The sequence below is a fragment of the Paroedura picta genome, chromosome 8 (assembly GCF_049243985.1).
Source record: "Paroedura picta isolate Pp20150507F chromosome 8, Ppicta_v3.0, whole genome shotgun sequence".
Taxonomy (NCBI): domain Eukaryota; kingdom Metazoa; phylum Chordata; class Lepidosauria; order Squamata; family Gekkonidae; genus Paroedura; species Paroedura picta.
The window spans coordinates 5,818,629-5,843,704 of NC_135376.1; positions in this window are offsets into that span (position 1 = coordinate 5,818,629).

The window sequence follows — 25,076 nt, forward strand, 5'->3', positions numbered from 1 at the left end:
CTCTCCTATGCTTAATTAATTCTGTCCTTGATTTCTCTATCAGAGCTTGACAGATGAAATTCCCCAAGATGAAATTCAGGCAAATCTGTGATGTTCCCCATTGGAACCCCGGGATCCAATAGGTTTAAATCAACCTACTACAATTCACCAATGGAATGCAGCGGTGGGAAGATCTATTGTTCTCAATTGTAGGTAGTTGGGTTTCTTGTGTTTCGGTTCAGTCCTGACTCTTGTAGCACCATGCTGAAATTGCAGTAGAGAGCTGATTGAACTCCCAGTGTGCCTGCCTTCCTTCCAACCCATGGATTTAATGCACTCCCTGCAGTGCTGCCCTTGAGGCTGATCCGGAAATGCCAGCTGATCCAGAACACAGCAGTACAACTCCATGCCAGGACTCAGTGGCTTCAGGCTGGATCAGGTCCAAGGTTTCATTGCTAACCTTCAAAGACCTAAATGGTCTGGGACCCTTGTAGCTATGGGACTGCCTCTTCTTCTCCACTCCCCAAGGAGCACTAAGATCCAGTGACCAACCCTTGCAAAGGACCTCAGTCTCAAATAGATAAGACTGGGCTCAACCTGAGATAAGCTTTCTTGGTGGGACGTTCTCCCTGATGAAATCAGGGCCCTCAGGGACCTTCAAAAGTTTTGGAGGGTCTCCAAAAGTGTTGTATAAAGTGTCACTGGAAGTTTAATCCTGTTATATTGGAAGACTACAAGATTTATGTTATTATGGAAATGTATTATTAATAAAGTTACTAATAAAGTTTTAAAAAAAAGTTTTGGAGGGTCTCCAAGACAGAGCTGTTCTGACAACTACAGTTGAGGCCAGGAAATATACACCAGACTGTAACTCCAGACTATAAAGAAATGCTGCTTTGGAAGGAGACTCTGAGGCATTGTGCCACACTGTGGTTCAGGGTTGCCAGTCTCCAGGCAGGACCTGGGGATTCCCTGGAATAACAGCTCCTCTCTGGACTCCAAAGATCATATCCCCAATTAAAGGGATGCTTGGTAGGGGGAATTCTGAGGCATTGCACCCCACTGAGGTTCAGAGATGCCAGCCTCCAGTTGGGACCTGTAGAAATCCAAAGAATTACAGCTCCTCTCCTGGGCCTAGTCTGCACACACAGGATAATGTACTTTCAATGTGCTTTGGTAGCTGGATTTTCCTGTGCGGAACAGGAAAATCTACTTCGAAAGTGCATTGAAAGTGCATTATCTATTGTGTGCAGACTAGGTCCTGGCAACAGAATCTCGTGGTGTTTAATCCCAAGACCAACACTGAATGCAGGGTTTGCTTTAGTGTGAAAGAATCGGTGGGAGTGGTGGGCATGGAGACAGGGTGAGTTCTGGTGGGGGTGTGACTTTTCTGGAGCCATTTTGTTAGTGGCCAGGGAGGGGATCAAAGTGGCTAGGAACTGCTGCACAGCCTTTGTTTTCTTTGAAGGCTCCCTATCCCGTTCCCCCACTAAGCTACAGACTTATGTTTCCATCTTCTCTTCCCCACCCTCTGATGGGGCAGCCCCTCATCTGCTGTTCCTGGAGAAGGGCGGTGCTGCTTCTGTGTTTACAGAGGCAGAGGGACATGACACGGTCTGCTCAGGGCATGGATTAACAGGGTATTTCCGCACATTAGTGAAAATAGCATTGTTCCAGCGGAATGGCAAAGCGTGTTATTTTATTGCGCTTCCCAGGCTCTCCTCACCTTATCTCTGACTCACCTTTGTCTGCTGCCATTTTGCATGTCTCACCCTCCACATATTCCGGCAGCTCCACATGACGTTGCACACATCCAGCATCTGGATAGCCGGCAGCTTGCTACATCCTCCTCTTTAAAGCACGAATTCGGGAATCACATGAAGTTGATTCACCAATCTAAAAAGCCCGATCGTAAGATTTTGTGATCTTAAGGTGACTAATGAAGGGTCTCACTGCCAGTGCGCACTCACAGCCACTATGTACTGTTTCATTTGATAGTTCATGCTGGGAGCAGTTACAAGACAGTCATGAGACAATCTTGGTTGCCTCACCTATCTTCCCATCTGTTCTGCTTCAGCAAAGTTTCTTAATTCTTTGGACGAGATTGTTATCCAGATACTGTTCTGTCATAATAATGCCATAATAATGTCTGATAAAATGAAAGAGGCTAGGCAGGTCCACATTTATGATAGAGAATCTATTTCTAGGCCATATTTTTCTACACCGAAGAAGGAAGAACACAAGCTGATGTGGATGAATACTCTTTAATGACAGGTAGATAGCCTACGGAGCCACAATTTGTCCAAGTACAGTGTCCATTTTTAGAAGTCCTTCATCAGTGATTCCGTGCAATAACAATACTATCAATAAAGAATGTATATAAATATGATTTTATAAAACATTACAATAAACAATACTAAGCCATGCATACCTTACAGTGCTTTCTTAATATACAAAATTGTTTGTAACATTCATCTAAAGACAGGTAATAATCAAAAATTCTTTAATATTTCAAAAAGAATCTCAGACACAGTGTTCTCAAAATGGCCTTGAGTGGGATGCAACCCACCTCACAGGGTGTCTGTTGTGGGGAGAGGAAAGGGAATGCAACTGTAGGCCGCTTTGAGCCATCCTTTAGGTAGAGAAATGCAGCATATAAGAACAAACTCTTCTTCATAAACTGAAAGCTTGGTCACCTGGGTGGTGTACCACATACCCAATGCACCACCGGATACCCTGCCATGGCTGCTAGAAGTGGAATTAATAGAAGCTAACACTGTTCTGTACTAAGACTACTATGCACTGAAGGCCAGGCTAAAAATACCACCTCCTCCTCCATCGGGTGCTGAGCATATCTTAACTTACCCAAAGAAACTTATGAATCCAAATGGATTCCTGAATGCTCTGCAGGACCAATGACTCCCGGTGCTTCTCTAAATGAGCTAGTCAGCAACTGGCATGACAGAATGCTGACTGTCATTGATGATATCACCCTCTGACACCCTGCCAATTCCCACCCTTGAATATGGAGGAGCTCCATGAGATGAAATGAGAAGTGAGATGGCTAGAGCGAGTTTGGACTGAAACTCCTGATGAAGGATCGAGAGGATCCTTTTCAACTGTAGATTTCGCAGGGAAGCTGAAGAAGGCAGTGATCCAGAAACCATCCCTGGATCCACAAGAGCCCAACAACTGGCACCCAGTCTTAGCAATTGTAGGAAAGGTGGTGGAAAGAGATTCCATGGACCAACTGACAGCATTCCTGGAAGAAACTTTGGTTCTAGACCCAGCTCAGACAGGTTTCTGGCCTGGCCATGGGATGGAGACAGCACTGGTCGCCATAATGGATGACCTTCACCATCAGCTGGTCAGCACTGCTAATTCTACATGATCTCATGGCGGCATTTGACACAGTAGACCACGTGCTGCTAGCTTGCTATCTCACCAAAACTGGGATTTGAGGGACAGTCCTTCAGTGGTTCATCTGTTTCCTCCAGAGTCGCAAACAGAGGACAACAATAGGAGAGAACCAATCCATTGTGGGGTGCCACAAGGGGCCATTCTTTCCCCAGTCCTATTTAACATCTTTATGCACCCTCTTGCTCAGCTGAAAATGAGGTTTGGACCGGGATTTCATCAATATGCTAATTACACATGCTAATTACACATTACATATGCTAATTTTCTTCATGGTGGATGACCCCCCTGACTCACCCCCAGACTCAGACTGAACTGCACAAAAACTGCACAAAAGTTGAGCGGTTTCTCAGTGGAACAGGCTTCCTCGAGAGGTGGCGGGTTCTCCATCTTTGGAAATTTTTAAACAGAGGCTGGAGAGCCATCTGACGGAGAGGCTGATTCTGTGATTCTGCAAAGGGGTAGCAGATTACAGTAGATGAGCGATTGGGATGTGAATATCCCGCATAGTTCATGGGGTTGGACTAGATAACCCATGATGTCCCTTCCAACTCTATGATTCTATGATTCTAAGCTTTAGTGACAGATATGATTTCCGCGTCTGAAAGACACTTTTTTTTTTTTGCAGGACTACAGTAGCAATCAAAATCAGGTTAACCTTCTTGAATTCATAGCACATTGAAGGTCTAACACTAGTCTACTAAGAAACTCTTTTGCTATCTTTCCATTAAGTAAAAATACAAGACAGAGGAACATCTGTGTTGTTCTACATATTTATGAATGATTTGGATATGGTATTAGAGGTGGTACTTATTAAATTTGCAGATGATACTAAACTGGGAGGGGTAGCAAACACAACAGAGGACAGAATCAGAATACGGGATGATCTTGATAAGCTCGAGAAGTGGACTCAAATGAATAAAATGAAATTCAGTAGGGACAAATGTAATGTTCTGTAGTCACTGGCAGTCTTCAAATAAAGGTTGGATACACACTTTTCTTGAATGCTTTAGGTTGCTTTGGGCTGATCCTGTGTTGAGCGGGGGTTGGACTAGATGGCTTGTGTGGCCCCTTCCAACTCTATGATTCTATGATTTAGGTTAAAAAAAAAACCCTTTACACCAATATAGGATAGGGGAGACTTGTCTTGGGAGTAGTATGGCCGAAAAGGATCTAGGAGTCTTACTAGACCATACATTGAACATGAGTCACTTTTATGTAGCTGATCAATCTCCCCCCGATACTTTACTTGTTTCTGAAACTGTGCCCTAGAGAATTTCCTGAGTGTTATTTAGCCAAAAGAATTCCCTCAGTTTTTCTTGGCACTTCACAATTTGTGGATCATCTAAGATGAGATCATTCATCCTCTATCTTCTTTGACTGCTTCTTTGATATTGCAGTGTTAAATCCAGAGGGAGTGGTCTGTGAAAGTGTTGAGGAGCATTTCCACATAAACCGTAATAAGCAGTAGACTCTTAGATATACAGCACTGGTCCGATATCTAATATATTGTTACTGTGATATTGTTACCCGCCACGAGCCACAAGGGAGTGGCGGGATATAAATATAATAATAATAATAATAATAATAATAATAATAATAATAATAATAATAATAATAATAATAATAATAATAATAATAATAATTGATGCTGATGTGAAAAGTAGGTGTAGTTTCTTTTGGATTTATTTCTATCTCTCTAAGCATCCACTAATCACATTGGTTCTAAATAATGAAGGGCTGTTTTTGGTATCTTAGCTTTTTTTGGTGTTTGTTTGCCTATCAATCAGTTGATCAGGAGTGGCCCCAAAATTTCCAACTATCAAGAAGAAGTTGATTCTTATATGCCAATTTTCTCTACCTGAAGGAGTCTCAAAGTGGTTTACAGAATCATAAAATCATAGAGTTGGAAGGGGCCATACAGGCCATCTAGTCCAACCCCCTGTTCAACGCAGGATCAGCCCAATGCATCCTAAAGCATCCAAGAAAAATGTGTATCCAACCTTTGCTTGAAGACTGCCAGTGAGGGGGGAGCTCACCACCTCCTGAGGCAGCCTATTCCACTGCTGAACTATTTTGACTGTGAAACTTTTCCCCCTGATATCTAGCCAATATCGTTGTACTTGTAGTTTAAACCCATTACTGCGTGTCCTCTCCTCTGCAGCCAACGGAAACAGCATCCTGCCCTCCTCCAAGTGACAACCTTTCAAATACTTAAAGAGGGCTATCATGTCCCCTCTCAACCTCCTTTTCTCCAGGCTGAACATTCCCAAGTCCCTCAACCTATCTTCATAGGGCTTGGTCCCTTGGCCCCAGATCATCCTCGTCGCTCTCCTCTGTACCCTTTCAATTTTATCTACGTCCTTCTTGAAGTGAGGCCTCCAGAACTGCACACAGTACTCCAGGTGTGGTCTGACCAGTGCCGTATACAAGGGGACTATGACATCTTGTGATTTTGATGTGATGCCTCTGTTGCTACAGCCCAAAATGGCATTTGCTTTTTATACTGCTGCATCACACTGCCTGCTCATGTTTAGTTTACAGTCCACAAGTAGCCCAAGGTCTCGTTCACACACAGTGTTACCTAGAAGCGTATCCCCCATCCAGTAGGCATGCTTTTCATTTTTCTGACCCAGATGCAGAACTTTACACTTATCTTTATTAAACTGCATCTTGTTCTCATTTGCCCATTTTTCCAATTTTTACAATCTCCTTCCCTTTCCTCCCCCTAAAACAGAAACCCTGTGGGGGAGGTGAGGCTGAGAGAGCCCTGATATTACTGAAGAAGAGTTGGTTCTTATATGACAATTTTCTCTACCCAAAAGAGGCACAAAGTGGCACAAAGTGGCTTACAGTCCCCTTCCCATTCCTCTCCCCACAACAGACACCCTGTGAGTTAGGAGAGGCTGAGAGAGGCCTGATATTGCTGCTCGGTCAGAACAGCTTGATCCATGCCGTTGCAATTCCAAGGTCACCCAGCTGGTAGCCTGTGGGTGAGCACAGAATCAAACCCGGTTCACCAGAAGTCCATTCTCCTAACTGCTACACCAATCTGGCTCTCAAGACCTTACCATCAGCAAAATCCAAAATGGTTTGGAAGAATTCTTCAAAATGCACTCTGTTACCATTGACTGGTTTGTAGAGGTTAGTTATAATCCAGCTCTTAACATCTGGCAGAACGAATTCCAGAAACAAGAAGTAACCCTCTGGTTCTTGGAGCAATCTTTCTTCTCTTAAATTTGGACTTTTAAAATAGATAATGACTTCTTGCTCCTTCACCTTTGATAAGACTACATGGAGCTGTTCCAATTTCTTTTATTTTGAAGAAGATCTCATATCCTTTTCCACATGTGCTTCGTGAAGGCTGAAAGTGTCAGCACCAGTATACTCGATCACTTTAGTACTTTTTACAGGTGAATTCAGGCCATTTACATCAACTGAGATTATTTTAAACTTGTTCATTTTTCTGTGTTGAAGGTCCTCGTTCATAATCAGACTGCTCCCGAAACTAAACAGTTTCTAGAAACTAAACAGAAACTAAACAGAAACTAAACATAATCAGACTGCTCCCGAAACTAAACAGGCCCAGCCCAAGAATAGCCGCCAAAAAAGCACCCAAATTGATCAGACAAAAAATAAAATAAAATAAGAAGAACCCCACCAACTTAGCCACAAAAATCCGAGGGAAAGCAACAGAACTAAACCCAAAATCTCCACAAACAGAAGCAAGAAGCAAGAACAAGTAAGAAAAAACAACAAAGAAAGACAGAAACGGTAAGGAAATCAACTAAATCAGCTAAAATAAAACAGAGGAAAAGAAACAGCAACAGCTGGGCAACAGCCACTGGCAGCCCACTAGCCCTGAGCTGCTCCACGGCCGGAGGCACCCAAAGATCACTGAAGCAGCTAGAAGGAGCCGATTACCCAAAGCAGCCTGTCAGCGCGAAAGCAAAGACCGCCCGCTGCAAGGGACCCTTCCACAGCTGCCCAAACAAAACCGGAGCCTCGGAGCCCGGCCAGTGCCTGCGACAACCGCCCGCACCCGCCACCCGCGGCCACCGCCCGAACAGAGCCGAGACCGCCACAGCTTGCCGCCGCCGCACCTGCCACCCGTAGCCGTAGCCGCCGCCGCCTGCGCCACGCTAGCAACTGGAGGCCGTCACACTCCACGTGCGCCTACAGCGGCCGCCGAACAGAGCCGATCTTTCTCTGGAGCTGCTCCGCCAGTACCGCGCCACGCTCACCACCCGTGCCCGGACCCATCGGCAAAAACCTGCCCACCATCACTGGACTCTGCTGCAGCTGCCCACCATCCCAGCACCGCAGACCCTTACTCCAGCCGCTCGGTGTGTGAGTAAGGAGAGGAAAAAGGAAAAAAGAAAGGAACACTCACATAGTCAAACAAAGAAGAAAAGTGAAGTACGGAACCCTTGGGGGGGGGGGGCTTCTCTCTATAAGGGAGGAAATTACAAACATTAATCTAATCTACCTATAAGGAAGAGGGAGGAATACACAAATGGACGTTAATTGAATTTATTCCTAAAAGGGGGGGGGAATATCAAACAGGCTATTGGAGACTCTGAGTGGGAATAATATCTCTACGTGGGGGAGGGAGAAAGCCACAAACAGACATAATTGTTCCCAGAGGGGGGAAGGGTTGTCAAGTGAAATACTAGAAATTGAGCAGGAATAAACTGGGCGGGAAGAAAATCAAGCGAGGGAGGGGGAGGGAGAAGGTCACAAACAGACATAACTTGCTCCAAGAAGAGGGAAGGGACACCAACGAACTGCTAGAATTGAGCGGGAACAAATCGGGCGGGAATAAATCAAGTAGGGAAAAAACTGTACACCCAGAAGACAGAGGGGAGGAGGGGAGGGGAGGGAGAGAGAGTGAGATAAAGGGGAAGACACCAACCAAACTACCAGCAACTGGGAGGGGGGAAATCAGGCGGGAACACTGTGATGTGCACAGGAAAAAGGGGGGAGAAGGAAAAAAGCCAGAGGAAAGAAGGGAGGAGACAGGAGGGGGGGGAGAAAAAGGGGGGGGAAAGGGGGAGGGAAGGAGGGAGATAACATCTTATATTCAAAAAAGGGGAGGAAGGGAAAGAGATTAGCCCCAATTCATTCATCAACTACCAACCCACATTGATTGAGCCCAAATTAAAATAACACCTCCACTCACCTACCCAGCCAATTAAATTAACACCTCCACTCACCTACCCAGCCAACTAAATCAATACCCCTACCCAGCCAAAGTAATAAATTGGCACCAACTGATCCATCCCAAACCAATACAATTAATTAATTCTGACTCATCCCAAATAAAATTAACACCTTTACCACCAAAAACAGTTAACTACCATCAACTGAGCTATCTCAACCAAGAAGGAGAGGAATAACATTCTATAATCAAAAAGGGGGGGAGAGGGAAAGAGATTAGCCCCAATCCATTCATCAACTACCAACCCACATCTGAGCGATCCCAAATTAAACTAACACCTCCACCCACCTACCCAGCCAATAAAATTAATACCCCACTCACCTACCTAGCCTATTAAATTAATACCTCCACCCACCTACCCAGCCAATTAAATTAATACCCCACCTACCTACCTAGCCTATTAAATTAACACCCCCACTCACCTACCCAACCAATAAAATTAACACCTCCACCCACCTACCTAGCCTATTAAATTAACACCTCCACCCACCTACCCAGCCAAAAAATTAATACTCCACCCACCTACCCAGCCAATTAAATTAATACCCCACCCACCTACCTAGCCTATTAAACTAACACCTCCACCCACCTACCCAGCCAATTAAATTAATACCCCACCCACCTACCTAGCCTATTAAATTAACACCCCCACTCACCTACCCAGCCAATAAAATTAACACCTCCACCCACCTACCTAACCTATTAAATTAACACCTCCACCCACTTACCCAGCCAATAAAATTAATACTCCACCCACCTACCCAGCCAATTAAATTAATACCCCACCCACCCACCTACCTAGCCTATTAAATTAACACCTCCACCCACCTACCCAGCAAATAAAATTAATACCCTACCCACCTACCTACCCTATTAAATTAACACCCCCACTCACCTACCCAACCAATTAACACCTCCACCCACCTACCCAGCCAATAAAATTAATACTCCACCCACCTACCCAGCCAATGAAATTAATACCCCACCCACCTACCTAGCCTATTAAATTAACACCTCCACCCTCCTACCCAGCCAATAAAATTAATACCCCACCCACCTACCTACCCTATTAAATTAACACCCCCACTCACCTACCCAGCCAATTAACACCTCCACCCACCTACCCAGCCAATTAAATTAATACCCCACCCACCTACCCAGCTAATCAAATTAATAATTCTGACCCATTCCAAATAAAATTAACACCTTTACCCACCAAAAACAGTTTACTACCACCAAATGATCTATCTCAACCCAACCACCAATTTACCTATCCCAACCCAACCACCAAGTAATCTATCCCAACCCAACATAATTAAATACCATCAGCTGATTCAGCCCAAACTCACCCGAACAATTAACGCTACCAATTGATTTACCCAATCCCAGCCTGAAGGAATTAAGCCAATCAACCAAACCTACCAACCTAATAATTCACCCCTAACCATCAACTACCCTAACAACCCAACTGAACCCCACCCGACTCATAAACCTATCAGCCCCAACCCAACATGAAATAACACACAGATCACATACACACCACACGCCCCTGGACTGGCAACCCTGAGATGCCACAACAGGCGATCGGGACCACCCTCCAGACAAATGTAACAATACACACAATACACACCCTACACCCAACACATAACTACACACAAGTGGAACCGGGAAGCCGTGAGATGCCATAACAGCGATCAGGGCCAACCTTCCACAGACACACAAAAATTACACATACAACTAGAACAAAAAAGAGCACAGAACCGGGGTTCAACAACAACCCTAGCTAGAACAAAAGCCAACAGTGTCCATGGAGCTCAGAAAGTTTAAAAAGACTGAGGAAGAAGAAAAAGCAGGGGCCCCAATGGGGTCAGGGATCCCAATAATAAGGGGAAAAGGCAGGGACAGCGGATGGCGGAGATACATCAAACCAAGGGGCCCAAAAACCACCCTTACTCGGGCCCCCTCCAGACTCCGCCCCATCCCTCGCGACACTAGGGTGGAGGCTGAGGTAAACAACCCGCCTCTGACACTGGTGCTGTGCAACGCCAGGTCAATAAACAACAAAACCTCTACCCTGCAAAACTACTTTGCGGAGCAAAGAGCGGACCTGGCGTGCGTGACAGAAACCTGGACCAGGGAGGGTGAAACAGTTGCCCTCAAAGATCTAGCCCCTGCCGGGTTCTCTGTCCTCCACCAGTCTCGGACAGCGGGGCGGGGAGGAGGGGTGGCAATCCTGACCCGAGAGGCTTTCTCCTTCAGGGCCCTTCCTGCGCCATCAATTCCAGGCATTGAATGTGTTGGCCTCGGATGGGGATCAATCGAGAGCGTGGCCATCTGGCTAGTGTACCGCGCGCCCAATGCACCGCCAGATGCTCTGCCTGCCCTGCTAGAGGCGGCGGCGGCCTGGATGCTACAGTTCTCCAGCCTATTAATTCTGGGGGACTTTAACGTCCATGCTGAGCTACCGTCCTCTAGAATTGGGCAGGACCTGGTGTCAACCATGGCAACACTAGGGCTCTCGCAATTTGTTGTTGGCCCCACCCATCAAGCAGGTCACACCCTGGATCTTATTTTCGGCGCAGGTTTGGATGTGGATCTGGTCACAACAACAGCCGTGCCATGGTCAGACCACTATGCTCTAAAGGCTCGGCTAAGGCTCCCACCACCTCCTCAGTTGGGCGCCGAGCAAATTTTAGCTCGCCCACGGAGACTTATGGATCCAATAGGATTCCGGAATGCTCTGCGGGAACCAATGCCTCCCGGCACTTCTCTCAATGGCCTGGTCAGTGACTGGCATAACAGACTGCTGACTGCCATTGATGAGATAGCTCCCCGACTCCCTCTCCGGCCCCGTCTCAAGCGAGCCCCCTGGTACACTGAGGAGCTTCGCGACAAGAAACGGGAACTGAGACGGCTAGAGCGAGTTTGGAGGAAGACTCGTGACGAAGCCTCGAGAACATCTTATAGAATGCAGATGAAAGCCTATGAGATGGCGGTGAAGTCAGTAAAACACAATTTTTACTCGGCTACCATCGCATCTGCAGACTCACGCCCAGCTCAATTGTTTAAGGTAGTTCGATCCCTCACTGCCCTGATTGAAGGGCAACAAAACAGTAGCCAATTGGACATCAGCTGTGAGGCATTTGCGAGTCATTTTGCGGACAAAATCTCGACACTCCGCCACGACCTCCCCCCAACCTTAGATACAAAAAGTAAACTAGAGGCCCCTTGGCCGTCTTTGGAGAAAACTATGAGTAACTTCAGACGACTCACGCTGACCGAAGTGGACAGGATTCTAGCGACAACAAGACCAACTACATGCCCACTAGATCCTTGCCCATCCTGGCTCTTGAAAACAGCTGGCATAAAGATAATGGGCCCCCTCCGGGAGATAATCAACCTATCTCTAACAACAGGAGAATTCCCGGAGGGTTTGAAAGAGGCTGTGGTACGTCAACTGTTGAAAAAAAACATCTCTAAACCCACAAGAGCCTAACAACTACAGGCCCGTGTCTCACTTAGCGTTTCTGGGCAAGATGATAGAAAGGGCAGTCGCAAACCAACTGACAGAATACCTGGAAGAAGCTTCGGTCCTAGACCCATCTCAGTCTGGCTTCCGGCCTGGCCATGGGGTAGAGACAGCTCTAATCGCCCTGACGGACGACCTCCGTCGCCAGTTGGATCAAGGCGGGTCGGCACTGCTGATATTATTAGACCTCTCAGCAGCGTTCGACACAGTCGATCACGAGCTTCTAGCTCGCCGCCTCATCGATGCTGGAATACAAGGGACAGCCCTTCAATGGCTGATCTCCTTCCTCCAGGATCGTGGACAGAGGGTTGCAATAGGAGAGAAAACATCAGGCCGCCGGCAACTTACTTGTGGAGTCCCACAAGGAGCGGTCCTCTCTCCTATCCTATTCAACATCTTCATGCGCCCTCTCGCACAGCTGGTACGGAAGTTCGGGCTGGGTTGCCATCAATATGCAGATGACACCCAGCTCTTCCTCCTGATGGATGGCCGCCCTGACTCTCCCCCAGAAGCATTAGCCAGCTGCCTGGAAGCAGTGACGAGATGGCTCAAGCAGAGTCGTCTGAAGCTCAATCCTTTAAAGACGGAGGTCCTGTGGCTAGGTAGGAAGGGCCCTTGCGAGGAAGCGCGCCTGCCTACCCTGGATGGCGTGCAGCTCTCCACGGCTCATGCCGCCAGGAACCTAGGCGTGATTCTGGACGCCTCCCTCACAATGGAGGCCCAGATCACAAAGGTAGCGCGGCTGGCATTCTACCATCTCCGCCAAGCCAAATTACTAGCGCCCTACCTGGCCCCGGAACACCTAGCCACAGTGATCCATGCGACGGTCACCTCTAGACTAGACTTTTGTAACTCGCTCTACGTAGGCCTGCCCTTAGCCCTGACCCGGAAACTACAACTAGTTCAAAATGCAGCAGCCAGGATCCTCACGGCAACACCGTGGAGGTCCCATATCCGGCCTATTCTTCATCAGCTGCAATGGCTACCAGTTGAATTCCGGATCAGACTAAAGGTTCTGGTAATTACCTTCAAGGCCATACGCGGTCAGGGCCCAGTGTACCTGAGGGACCGCCTCCCCGCCTATGCCCCCAAAAGAGCTCTACGCTCTACTGCCTCAAATCAGCTAAGGATCCCTGGCCCTAAAGAAGTCCGTCTGGTCTCGACCAGGGCCAGAGCATTCTCTGTTCTGGCCCCTACCTGGTGGAACGAGCTCCCAGAAGAGATCAGGGCCCTGACGGAGCTTAAACAGTTCCGCAGGGCCTGCAAGAAGGAGCTCCTCCATCAGGCATTTGGCCGAGACCAGACGTAATCAACAGCGACCAAGGGCCCCTGCTCCCCCCCCACCCCCCCTCAGAATTCAATCAATAAACCACCCCCCTCAGAATCCCATCAACAAGCCCTGGACCTGTTTGTATCACAACTGTTTACTGTTATACTGTGTTGTGTTTGGTTGCAATTGTTGGTTATTGACGTATATGTTTTACAGACTGTTTTATGTAAGGTTCCTTGTTATAATGTAAACCGCCCTGAGCCTCCGGGGAGGGCGGTATAGAAGTATGATAAATAAATAAATAAATAATAAATAAATAAATAATCTTTTTCCCCCCTATGTCTTGCTTCATGAGTTGAATTGATCTGCCAGCAACTGAGTTTGAGCTAGAGTCTTAATAATCCAATAATCCAATATCTGCAACGAGATACTTAACTTCTACAATTCATAGGGAGGGAAGGCAGATGACAAATATCTGTTCCAATTAATATTTTCAGTAAGGCCTTGAAGGAGGAGCATGTCTCATGGCTAAAATGGCACTCAGCGCTTAAGACCCACTTAGGGCAGCTGTCCAGCCCCTGAGTGCCTCCCTCTCCAACCAGCTTGCCTGTCAGTCGAGACGTCAGCCAATTGCCTTTCATACCCCACACCTGACCACCCCTCCTCCTTCCACTTTCCTCCAAGAATCAGAGGCAGCAAATCCTTGTTGCATGAGTGCTGCCGGTGAGTTCCCTTCCTAGGGGGCTTCAGACTGCAGCCTTTCCAGGTTCTGGGGGGAGGGAGATGTCATCTGCAGAGTTCTTCCACTCCACCACCACTTCAATCTAGCACCCGTTATATTCCTTAATGCAATCGGCTTGGCCCGTTGTAATATAATAATCTGACTCCAAAATAATCAAAAGGCTAATACAGGCAATAATACAGGTAATATCATCAAGATACGGTCAACGTAATAGCAATGTACATTGAGCAATATAATCAATGTGCATGAACAATATAAACAATAGAATTGCAATGCAGTATTTAGAAACAGTAATAAATGAACAGTAATGATGAGAAGCCAATATGAATAAAGAGAATGAACCAGTTATGGGCGAGAAAATGTACCGATTTGTCCTGAGTAGTAATTTGCTTCCAAAATTTATCAGAGTAGGAATTTTACTCCAAAATCATTCTGAGTAGGAATTTTGCACACTGTTGCTCGCCCCAACCTTCTCTAGCTCCAACTGTCTCTGTAAGATCAAATCCGTGTTTTGCCTCTCTGTCCTTCTCCTCCTGCTTCTCCTCCCTCCCTTTTATTTTATTTTATTTTATTTTTTATTGTGTTTGTTTGTTTATTTATTTACTGCCCTCCCCGGGGGCTCAGGGCAGTTTACATAAGAACAAACAACAGTACATAAAACAAGCTATAAACATGTGAATAACTTTACAATAATAACTAATGGTTGTACCCGTATAACAATGAAACAGTATAAATAATATAGACAATACAACAATGCAACAATGCAAACAGGTCCAGAGCATGTTGGTGGAATTCTGAGGGGGGCAGGGGGGGGAGCAAAGGCCTTTCAGTCGATGTTGATTGCGTCTGGTCTCAACCAAATGCCTGGTGGAAGAGCTCCTTTTTGCAGGCCCTGCGGAACTGTTTAAGCTCCGTCAGGGCCCTAATCTCCTCCGGGAGCTCGTTCCACCAGGTGGGAGCCAGAACAGAGAATGCTCTGGCCCTGGTTGAGACCAGGCGGACTTCTTTAGGGCCAGGGACCATTAGCCGGTTGGTGGCGGTGGAGCGCAGAGCTCTTTTGGGGACATAGGCGGGGAGGTGATCCCTCAGGTACACTGGGCCCTGACCGCCTATGGCCTTGAAGGTAATTACCAGGACCTTTAGTCTGATCCGGAATTCAACTGGCAGCCATTGCAGCTGGTGGAGAATAGGCCGGATGTGAGACCTGCTTGTCTGATCCCACAGCTGTTCCTGTTTATTATTCTTTGGTCTATATGTCCTCCACTTCCTCTTCCTCTCCTTCTTGGCAAGCCCAATTCTTGCGACATGGTTCTTATCGCTGCAGTGGAATGCTGCAACTATAAACAATTGAAAAAAGCATCCCAAAAGTGAAACTATCAAAGTTTATGTCTGATTTGTTTCCTCATATCAGGGATCCAAGGTCTTCAGTCTAGTATCAGAGTTGGTTGGAGTCCAAAAACCCAGTCACAAAGAACAGAGGCGGTGGGGGTAGAGAGAGACAAGCACAGTTCTAAACCAATCAAGTTGGCTGAGTGCAGCTCTTGGGAATACCTATAATTAAATCTAACCTTTAGAGTTGATCACCAAGAACAATTATTTAGTTGGGAAGGAAGGAAGGAAGGAAGGAAGGAAGGAAGGAAGGAAGGAAGGAAGGAAGGAAGGAAGGAAGGAAGGAAGGAAGGAAGGAAGGAAGGAAGGAAGGAAGGAAGAAGTCTGTAGAAGGGTGATCTTGATTTTTCAAAATCAGCCCCTGGTGCCCTTGCAGGGGCTGATGGGGGAGGTGTGGGGGCTTTTTGTAGTGCCCCCAATCCTGCAGGACCCAGTTTGGAGACATGCCTTTACACAGAGTTGGATGCAGCAGGGCCATCTTCCCCCGATCTCCAGAATTTGTTGTTTAGAAACCTAGCAATGATACCACCACTTCACAGAGCTCTCCTCCCACTGAAACCTTCTGTAATCCTGACTGAGCCAAAGGCTCCAACTAGGGATGTCAGGCCCCATGTGGGACCTGGGGATTTCCTGGCATTGCAAACTCTCCTGGTGGCAGAGATCTGGACCCCTGGAGAAAATGGTTGCTCTGGAGGGTAGACTCCATAGTTGATACTCCATTGCGGTCTATCCCTTCTCCAAACACTGTCCACTCTGAGTTCCAAAGTCTTCAGGTATTTCACAGTTCAGACCTGGAAACTCTAGCTCAAAGTGAATAAGGAATCCAACAAATAAATCGGTGCAGTATACAATATCATATATGAATATACAATAACCTCTTGAGACCGGTGCTGCCATAAATACCGAGGCATTGAGAATCATAAACAGATTCTTGGCAGTTGAAACTCATTCAGGCAGGGTAAGGACGCTTCCTCACTTGGTCCTTTCCTACCTAGACTCAGGACCCCTGCCTTTGAAGGGCCGAGTTTCAGATGAATCTGCTTGAGTCATTCGATCAATGATTCCAGACTTCTGGCAAGATAATCTTGGAGTGTATCTGGGTGTCTCTCTATCAGGAGATGGAACTGGGTGTCATCTTTGTACTGATCACACCGAAGCCCAAATCTCCAGATCACCTAAGCAAGAGGGCACATAAGGTTGCTAAACAAGGCTGGGGAGAGAATTGCACCTTGTGGCATCCCACAGTGGAGGTGGCATCACAGAGACTGCATCTCTGCAACAGCAACCCTCTAGCCACAGCCCTGGAGGAAGATCAGCCACTGACGGATTGTCCCCTATATTCTGGCCTTGGCGAGGTGGTGAAGGAGAACCTCAAGGTCAAATGCTGCCATGAGTTCCAATACCATGAGCAGCACTGACCCGCCACAGTCCAGCTGTATCCTTGGAAATCCTGGATGGCAGGAAAGAGGCAGAGAACTAATAAAATCCACCTGGAAAGGTTTCTCAAATAACTGAGCTTCTGAAGCTATTAACATGTAGCTGCCAGACCAATGTGAACCCACTGCAGGTTGTTGCATTGTGCTTCATAATGCTTCTTGAAAGTTCCATTGCAATGAGTATACCCGAATTCAGTCCATTTCGAGCTCTGTTTTTGCCATAATATGATTTTAGAGGCTATAAATGCATACAGGAGATAGGGATGTGTATTAAAAGGGATGGGAGTTTTGGCCATTCATCCTGCTAGGACAGCTCTCTCATCCGCCTAATCTTCTAGGATCCATGGAATTTTTCCCACAGAGACCCTCTCCCACAGAGACCCTGTTATTACATACTTATAGGACTTGAAGAATGATTTTGATAGCCATAGGCTGGGTACAATGAGACTTCTTCCAGCGACAATCAATGGTTCAGTGTAGTCCTAAACTTGTGTTGGTTCTCTTGTCTTTTGTTGGAAAGCAAGGAGGAAAAACAGGAAGTAAACAGCTTGGCAATGACACGCAGTATGGAGGATTTACTGTTGCAGCAACACAAGTTGCTGAGGATCGACTTTTGAAGAGAGAAGTCTTAGCCCATCACCTCATGCTATTTTAATGAAGTCCAAGCCTGATGTTCACCGAAGTGAAGAATGAAAGTCACACAGTGGGAGAGATATCACAAGAGCCGTTATCAAGGGAAATCTCCGTATAATGTAAAACAGTACAAATTAGCTCATTTATCTTTAAAAATTGTTCATATGTTTCACCTTTCCCCCAGAGTTTGAAAAAAAGACAAGAAAAACAAGCAGGAAAGTTTTTGTGAGAAAGATGAACTCACTGCCGCAGCTTGGTAGACAAGACAGGGGGAGGTGTACAAAAACAATTTAGTGTCATTCAAAAGTTACTCACTGATAGCAGGCATTTGAAGTTAGAGAACTTTGAAGTCTCTTCAAAGCAGTTCAGAAAATGAGGAATGAGAAAGAAAAGGCAATCCTTCTTAAAGAAGGCTCTGATGGTAGACTGCATCTTGGCCTTAGTCACGTATAGCTTAAGATCTTGAGAATCTCTCTCCACAGATCAGTAATGGGCCTTTTTAGGGCTCCGGAGCTTTCAGAAGCTCTTATAAGGAGAATTTAGCAAGGTTTGCGCACCTTGCTTGCTTCTGCAGGATGTAGATATGTTCAGCCCCCTATACGGACCAAGAGCTCCTCCTTAGGAGAAGTGGTCAAGCAGCCATCTTTCTCATCTCCTTGGTGCATAGTGCCTTTTGAACACCACCCCTTATGTGACCACAAGTCCCTTGAAAAAATTTAAATCATTTTTGATTTTCGGGGAAGAAATCTTTCAAGTGACACACATTGTGTTACAACACTGAAAAAATATTCTTTTATTTCTGGCATCGCCTGCACGTGTGTTCACCTATTTCTGACTCTGATCTTGGCACATCACCATTTTTAAAAACAAAAGAAGTTCCTCTTACTGGGAATAATGGAAAGGAAGGTGGGTGAGGGGTGGGATGATGCAGACAACTGTAGCGCATTTGAGTGCTGCTGGTTACGTGCTGCCTGTCTGCCGGTGGATCACACTTTTTAGGTTGGTGAATCCACTTTGTGGAGAATTCCACACACAATAAATATAGTGAAATGTTTACCTGATATAGGCATTATATTCCAGGCGCTCTGCATGGCATCATGCACATCGAGCAACTAGCCGGCTGACAGCTTGCTACATCCTCCATTTTAAAGCGCGAGTTCGGGAATCGCATAAAGTGGATTCACCAACCTAAAAAGCATGATCTTAAGATCTTGTGATCGTAAAGTGACTGATGAAGTTTCTCACTGCTAGTGTGTACTCACAGCTAGTTCATGCTGGAAGCAGATACGAGACAATCATAAGAATATCTTGGTTGCCTCACCTATCTTCCCATTTATTCTGCTTAAGCAAAGTTTCTTAATTCTTCGGACGAGATTGTTATCCACATGTGGATATGATTCTGTGATTCAATGTGCTTTTCAAGATAGTGTTCTATCATAATAACACCATAATAACATCTGATAAATAGAAAGAGACTAGGCAGGACCACTTTTATGATGAAGAAACTTTTTCTAGGCCCTTTTTTTCTATACCAAAGAAGGAAGAAAACAAGCTGACATGGATGAATAAAGTTTAATGATGCACAGTCACAGGTAGATAGTCTTCAGAGCCAAAATTTGCCCCAGTACAATGCTCATTTTTGAAGAGAAGTCCTTTATAAGTGATTCTGTCCAATAACAATACTATCAATAAAGGACACAAATAAATACGATTTAATAAAACAATGCAATAAACAATAAAAAAAACCCATGAATACCTGTTTTGCAGTGTTTTCTTAATACACAGAATTTTTTGGAACATTCACTTCAGGACTGGTAATAATAAAAAATTCTTTAGTACTTCAAAAAGAATCTCAGACAGGGTGTTTTCAAGATCGGTCTTGAGTGGGCCATATGAGTGGTGTACCACACACCCAATGCACCACCGGATATGCTGCTGGCCCCGCGAGAAGTGGAATTAATAGGAGCTAACCCCATTCCTGGGTCAAACCAATATGCACTGAAGGCCAGGCTAAAAATACCACCTCCTCCTCCATTGGGTGCTGAGCATATCTTAACTTTCCCAAAGAAACTTATGAATCCAAATGTATTTCTCAATGCTCTGCGGGACCCAATGCCTCCTGGTGCTTCTCTAAGACTGTTTACGCACTGGGAATTTCACTGCCCCAGCTCCCGTGCAGGAGCAAAAATTGGGGGTGGATGAGGCGTACCAGGATAAATGCTTCTCCATGTGGGTGCAGGAAGAGGTGGGGCAACCTGCCACAACTAAAACTCTAGCCTGCAGCCTGGCATGAAACTTCCAGTGCATAAATGGTCTAAATGAGCTAGTCAAAAACTGGCATGACAGAATGCTGATTGTCATTAACGATATCACCCTCTAACATCCTGTCCATTGCCACCAAAAGTGGATCACCTCAAACACGGAGGAGCTCCATGAGATGAAATGGGAAGTGAGACGGCTACAGCAAGTTTGGAGGAAAACTCCTGATGAAGGATCGAGAGCATCCTTTTCAACTGTAGATTTCCCAGGGGGGCTGAAGGAGGCAGTGGTCTGGCCTCTGCTGAAGAAACCATCCCTGGATCCATGAGAGCCTAACAACTGGCACCCTGTCTTGCACTTAGCAATTTTAGGGAAGGTGGTGGGGAAAGCTTCCATGGACAAACTGACAGCATTCATGGAAGAAGCTTTGGTTCTAGAACCAGCCCAGTCAGGTTTCTGGCTTGGCTATGGGATTGAGACAGCACTGGTCACCCTGATGACTTTCACCATCAGCTGGTCAGCACTGCTAATTCTACATGATCGCATGGCAGCATATAACACAGTAGGTCACGTGCTGCTAGCTCACCACCACGCCAACACTGGGGGGCTTTACGCACCGGGATCTTTGTAGCAAATTGGTCACTGAATGAAAAATCGCCATTTATAATAGTGGAATTCGTCGTTATGCATACCTGCCTTTGTAGTGGAATCCAGTTGCGTTTTGTAGTGTTTCCCACAGGCTTCCGGTCTCGGCAGAAATCGCTAGAAAGGAAGCGCTCTTGCCAAGCTCGTCCCGCCCCTGGCCATCAAGCAGCCAATGGGCAGCCGTTAGCATGCTCCCAAACAGCCCCTTTCCCTTTAAGAAAGGTTTTTTTTAAAAAAAAAAACAGACTCATTGCAACGAATCTGTGTAGATTCGTTGCAACGGAGAGACCCATCCAGCTGCCTAGTGTGTTTGAGCTGTCGTTTGATCGTTTGATGGTTTGATCGTTGCCACGCTCCCTCCGAGTGAAAAAAAAAAATCCCCCCCCTCTCACGGGCCCGATTTTCGGCTGAATGAATGTGTAAAAAATAAAGGGAAAATACGTCAGCAAACGGGATTTTCTGTGGTTTGTGCTTAGTGACTAAAGGGGAGGGACTGAAGCCAGGGAAGCCTCTAAACAGAAAGAGGCTCGCTGGTGTGTTTATCCCCGCTCGCTCGGAGAAAAAAAAATGGCGATCGCTTCGCCGGAAGATCAGAGAAGAGAGCCAGGGGGAGGGACTTTGTAGAAACCGCAACAATGTTAATGCACAGGTCTTTTTCGCTAGTGTTGCAGATTGGTTGCAGGAGTGTATCGCTTTCCGGAGGGTGAATCCACTTTTGGGGATTTCCCTGAAAGCGCTACAAGGAAGCGCTTTTTGCAGATTGGTTTCAGGTGTGTGGCAGATTGTCGACGACGTTGTGCAAAACAGCAAATCAATAGCGTTTTCAATTGGCAACCATTGTGCTATTTTGAAGGCGTGCAAAAAGCCCCTGGGATTTGAAGGACAGTCCTTCAATGGCTCATCTGTTTCCTTCAGAGTCGCAAACAGAGGACAGCAATAGGAGAGAACCAATCCATTGTGGGGTGCCACAAGGGGCCGTTCTTTCCCCAGTCCTATTTAACATCTTTATGAACCCTCTTGTCCAGCTGAAAAGGAGGTTTGGACTGGGATGTCATCAGAGGATGTTAAAGTACCCATATGGAAAATCAGATCCGTCTCATGATGTAATAAACCATTTCGCGACATCCGTTTTCCCAAAGCAAAGTTTGGGCAGACATTCCAGCCCAATTAATATATTTTTTTAATAGTTTCAAATTTTATTTATAATCCATTACAAAAAAAATACATTTAGCCATCTCCAAAATTACACGTTAATAGATTATATTACATTTACAAATAAGAACTTCCAACTGTATTTGTTGAAGAATATACAAAAAAAAAACCATTAATTCTCCTATACAAAATTTCAATCCATTCTCAATTCCCCTTATAAATCATAAATCATAACCAATAGTCATAAATCCACAACTATACTTTTTTCTAATATACTCTGTCCATAAATTCCATTTTGTCTTAAAATCCACTATTTGTTTCTCTTCGACATAAGTTGTCAGTTTTGCCATCTGAGTGATTTCTAATGTTTTCAACTGCCAATCAAATATGGTGGGCGTCTCTTTTAACTTTCATTTTTTTGCCCAGACTATCCCCATTGTCAGATATCTAAATAACTCTCCATATTTCTTATCTTTTTCATTTACCAGAAAACCTAAAAGATAAGCTTCAGGATTTAGAGCTATGGAGTCCTTAAAGATTTTTGAGATTTCTTTGTGGATATCCTGCCAAAATTGTCTTGCTCTTTTGCAGGTCTACCACATATGAAACATTGTCCCTCTCACTTCCCCGCATTTCCAACATTCGTTTGATAGGCTTTTATTCATTTTTGATAATTTATGCGGAGTCATGTACCAACAATAATGCATTCTGTAATAGTTTTCCTTAATATAATAACTATTCGTAAATTTCAGATCTTTACTCCACATTTTTTGCCAGGTTTCCAATAGAATGTTATGACCAAGATTCCTTGCCCAAATAATCATAAAATCTTTGACCACCTCACCCTCCGTATACAGTAATAAACATAATTCATAAATTTCTTGATTAAATGATTATCATCTTTACATAAATATAACTCTGTGATTTTTCTACTTCAAATTCCCATAGCTTCCTATCCCTTTCATATCTGTCCTTAATCTGTCTGTATAGCTGCCAGTCTACATATTTATATTCTTGCACTAATTTCTCATGAGATTTAATTCTAACCTGCATTATCCCTTCTTGGGTAAAAGTCTCAATTATATCCTTATAGTTTAACCATTTAGTTTCTGCTGTTGTTTGCCCTCTGAACAGAGCTTCCTGTGGTGACAGCCATAAAGGAATTTTAGAATATAATTTCCTTTCATACTTATTCCAAACCTTAAATAAAGCAAATCTTACAACATGATGTAAAAATTGTTTATTTGCTTTCTCTTTTTCGTACCATAAATATGCGTGCCAGCCAAACCTCAAACTTGCACCTTCTAAAGTTAATAATCTCTGGTCTCTTAAAACTATCAATTCCTTTATCCAAACCAGACTACATGCAGCAAAATACATCCTTAAATTTGGTAATGCCTGTCCTCCCCTCTTTAGCATCACAAAGAATTTTTATTTTTATTTTTTCTCCCTCTCCAAACAAAACTTGCCAAATCCCTCTGCCAACTTCTGAATGGCTGCAGAGGAAAGGACATGCAGTAATGGGTTTAAACTACAAGTACAACGATATAGGCTAGATATCAGGGGGAAAAATTCACAGTCAGAGTAGTTCAGCAGTGGAATAGGCTGCCTAAGAAGGTGGTGAGCTCTCCCTCACTGGCAGTCTGCATATCTGAGGTTGTAGATATTTCTCCTTGCAATCTTAATCCCAATTTGTGACTCATCTAATCCTGCCTTTCTCATGATGTGCTCCGCATACCAGTTAAATAGGCAAGGCGACAGTATACAGCCTTACCAAACTCCTTTCTCGATTTTGAACCAATCAGTGATTCCATGCCCGATTCTCATTGTTGCTTCTTGACCTGCATATAGGTTTCTCAAGAGACAGATAAGATGCTCTGGAATTCCCATCTGTTTAAGAAGTTGCCACAATTTGTTGTGCTCCACACAATCAAAGGCTTTAGCATAGTCAATGAAGCAGAAGCAGATGTTCTTTTGGAACTCCCTAGCTTTCTCCATGATCCAGCATATGTTGACAATGTCATCACTAGTTCCTCTGTCTCTTTGAAATCCTGCCTGTACTTCTGGGAATTCAAGGTCCACATATTTTGAGCAGAACTTTGCTAGCATGAGAAATGAGTGAAATGGCGCGGTAGTTTGAACATTCTTTGGCATTGCCCTTCTTTGGGATTGGTATGTAAATTGACCTTTTCCAGTCCTGTGGCCACTACTGAGTTTTCCAAATTTGCTGGCATATTGAGTGTAGCACTTTTACTGCATCATCTTTTAAGTTTTTTAATAGTTCAACTGGAATGCTGTCACCTCCACTAGCTCAGACTTCAGACCATTTCATATTTTGCTGAATTCAACTCAGTGAGGAGCAATTCGGGGGATACAGATTTGGCTGAAATGTTCTAAATATCTTTTCTGTGCACATGCCTTACTAGGTCACAATGGGGAGCTCATATTTGACCTTTGCTCTCCCAGCTGCACTGGCTCCAGACTGAGGGCTGAATCAGGTTCAAGGATCTGGTTGTTATTTTCGAAGCCTGAAATGTCCTGGGATCCTCGTGACAGCTTCTTACACAATGCCCCCCAAAGAGCATTGAGATTGTAATCAGAACTTGTTCAGTATCCCCAGCCCCATATAGGAAAAACTGACCAACCTGGGTCAGAGCCTTTTCAGCCCTGGCCCCATGCTGGCATCACCTTATGAGACCTTGAACAGTCCTGCAGCACCTTCAAGATGGAGCTGTCCCACCAGGCCTATGGTTGAGGCCTAGAAACTACATCAGGAGGCAGATTGGATTCACAGGTTGAAAAAAAAATGCCTCATAGACTCAATACAAGTTTGGATGTGCCATGCGATTTATGATGATGATGATGATGATGATTATTATTATTATTATTATTATTAATTTCCTGATTTATTATCTGGAGGAGATACCGCTGTAACTTCTGTAAGTTTTGTAATAATGCCACATGACTCTAGGTTTCAACTAATATCTATCAATTAGTTCAACTAAAACTAAACATACTTTCTGTGGCTAAAGTCTATTCCAGTATGCTATAAATGCGAGGTATATTGCCACTAACATCTCCTGGGCTATAGCATTCTTTGTGAATCTTCTTATCAGCCGAAACCTTATACATTCATACTACGTGCCAGACTTTATCACCCTGGGGAACAAAATTGAACAATTTTTCTGGCCTAAGATAGGGATGGATCATGGTGGTAATTCCGAAACACATGGATTACCACATCCCCAAATTAGTTTTTATTGGTGCCAGTAGATGTCTTGTGTATTTATCTTTACCTCTTACTACAGAGTATATAAAAAGATGTCATTGGAAAAATGAGTTGCAGTCCGTAAGAACATTCACTGCAAGAAGGACATCCAGCCCAAATTCTGGAAAGATATCAA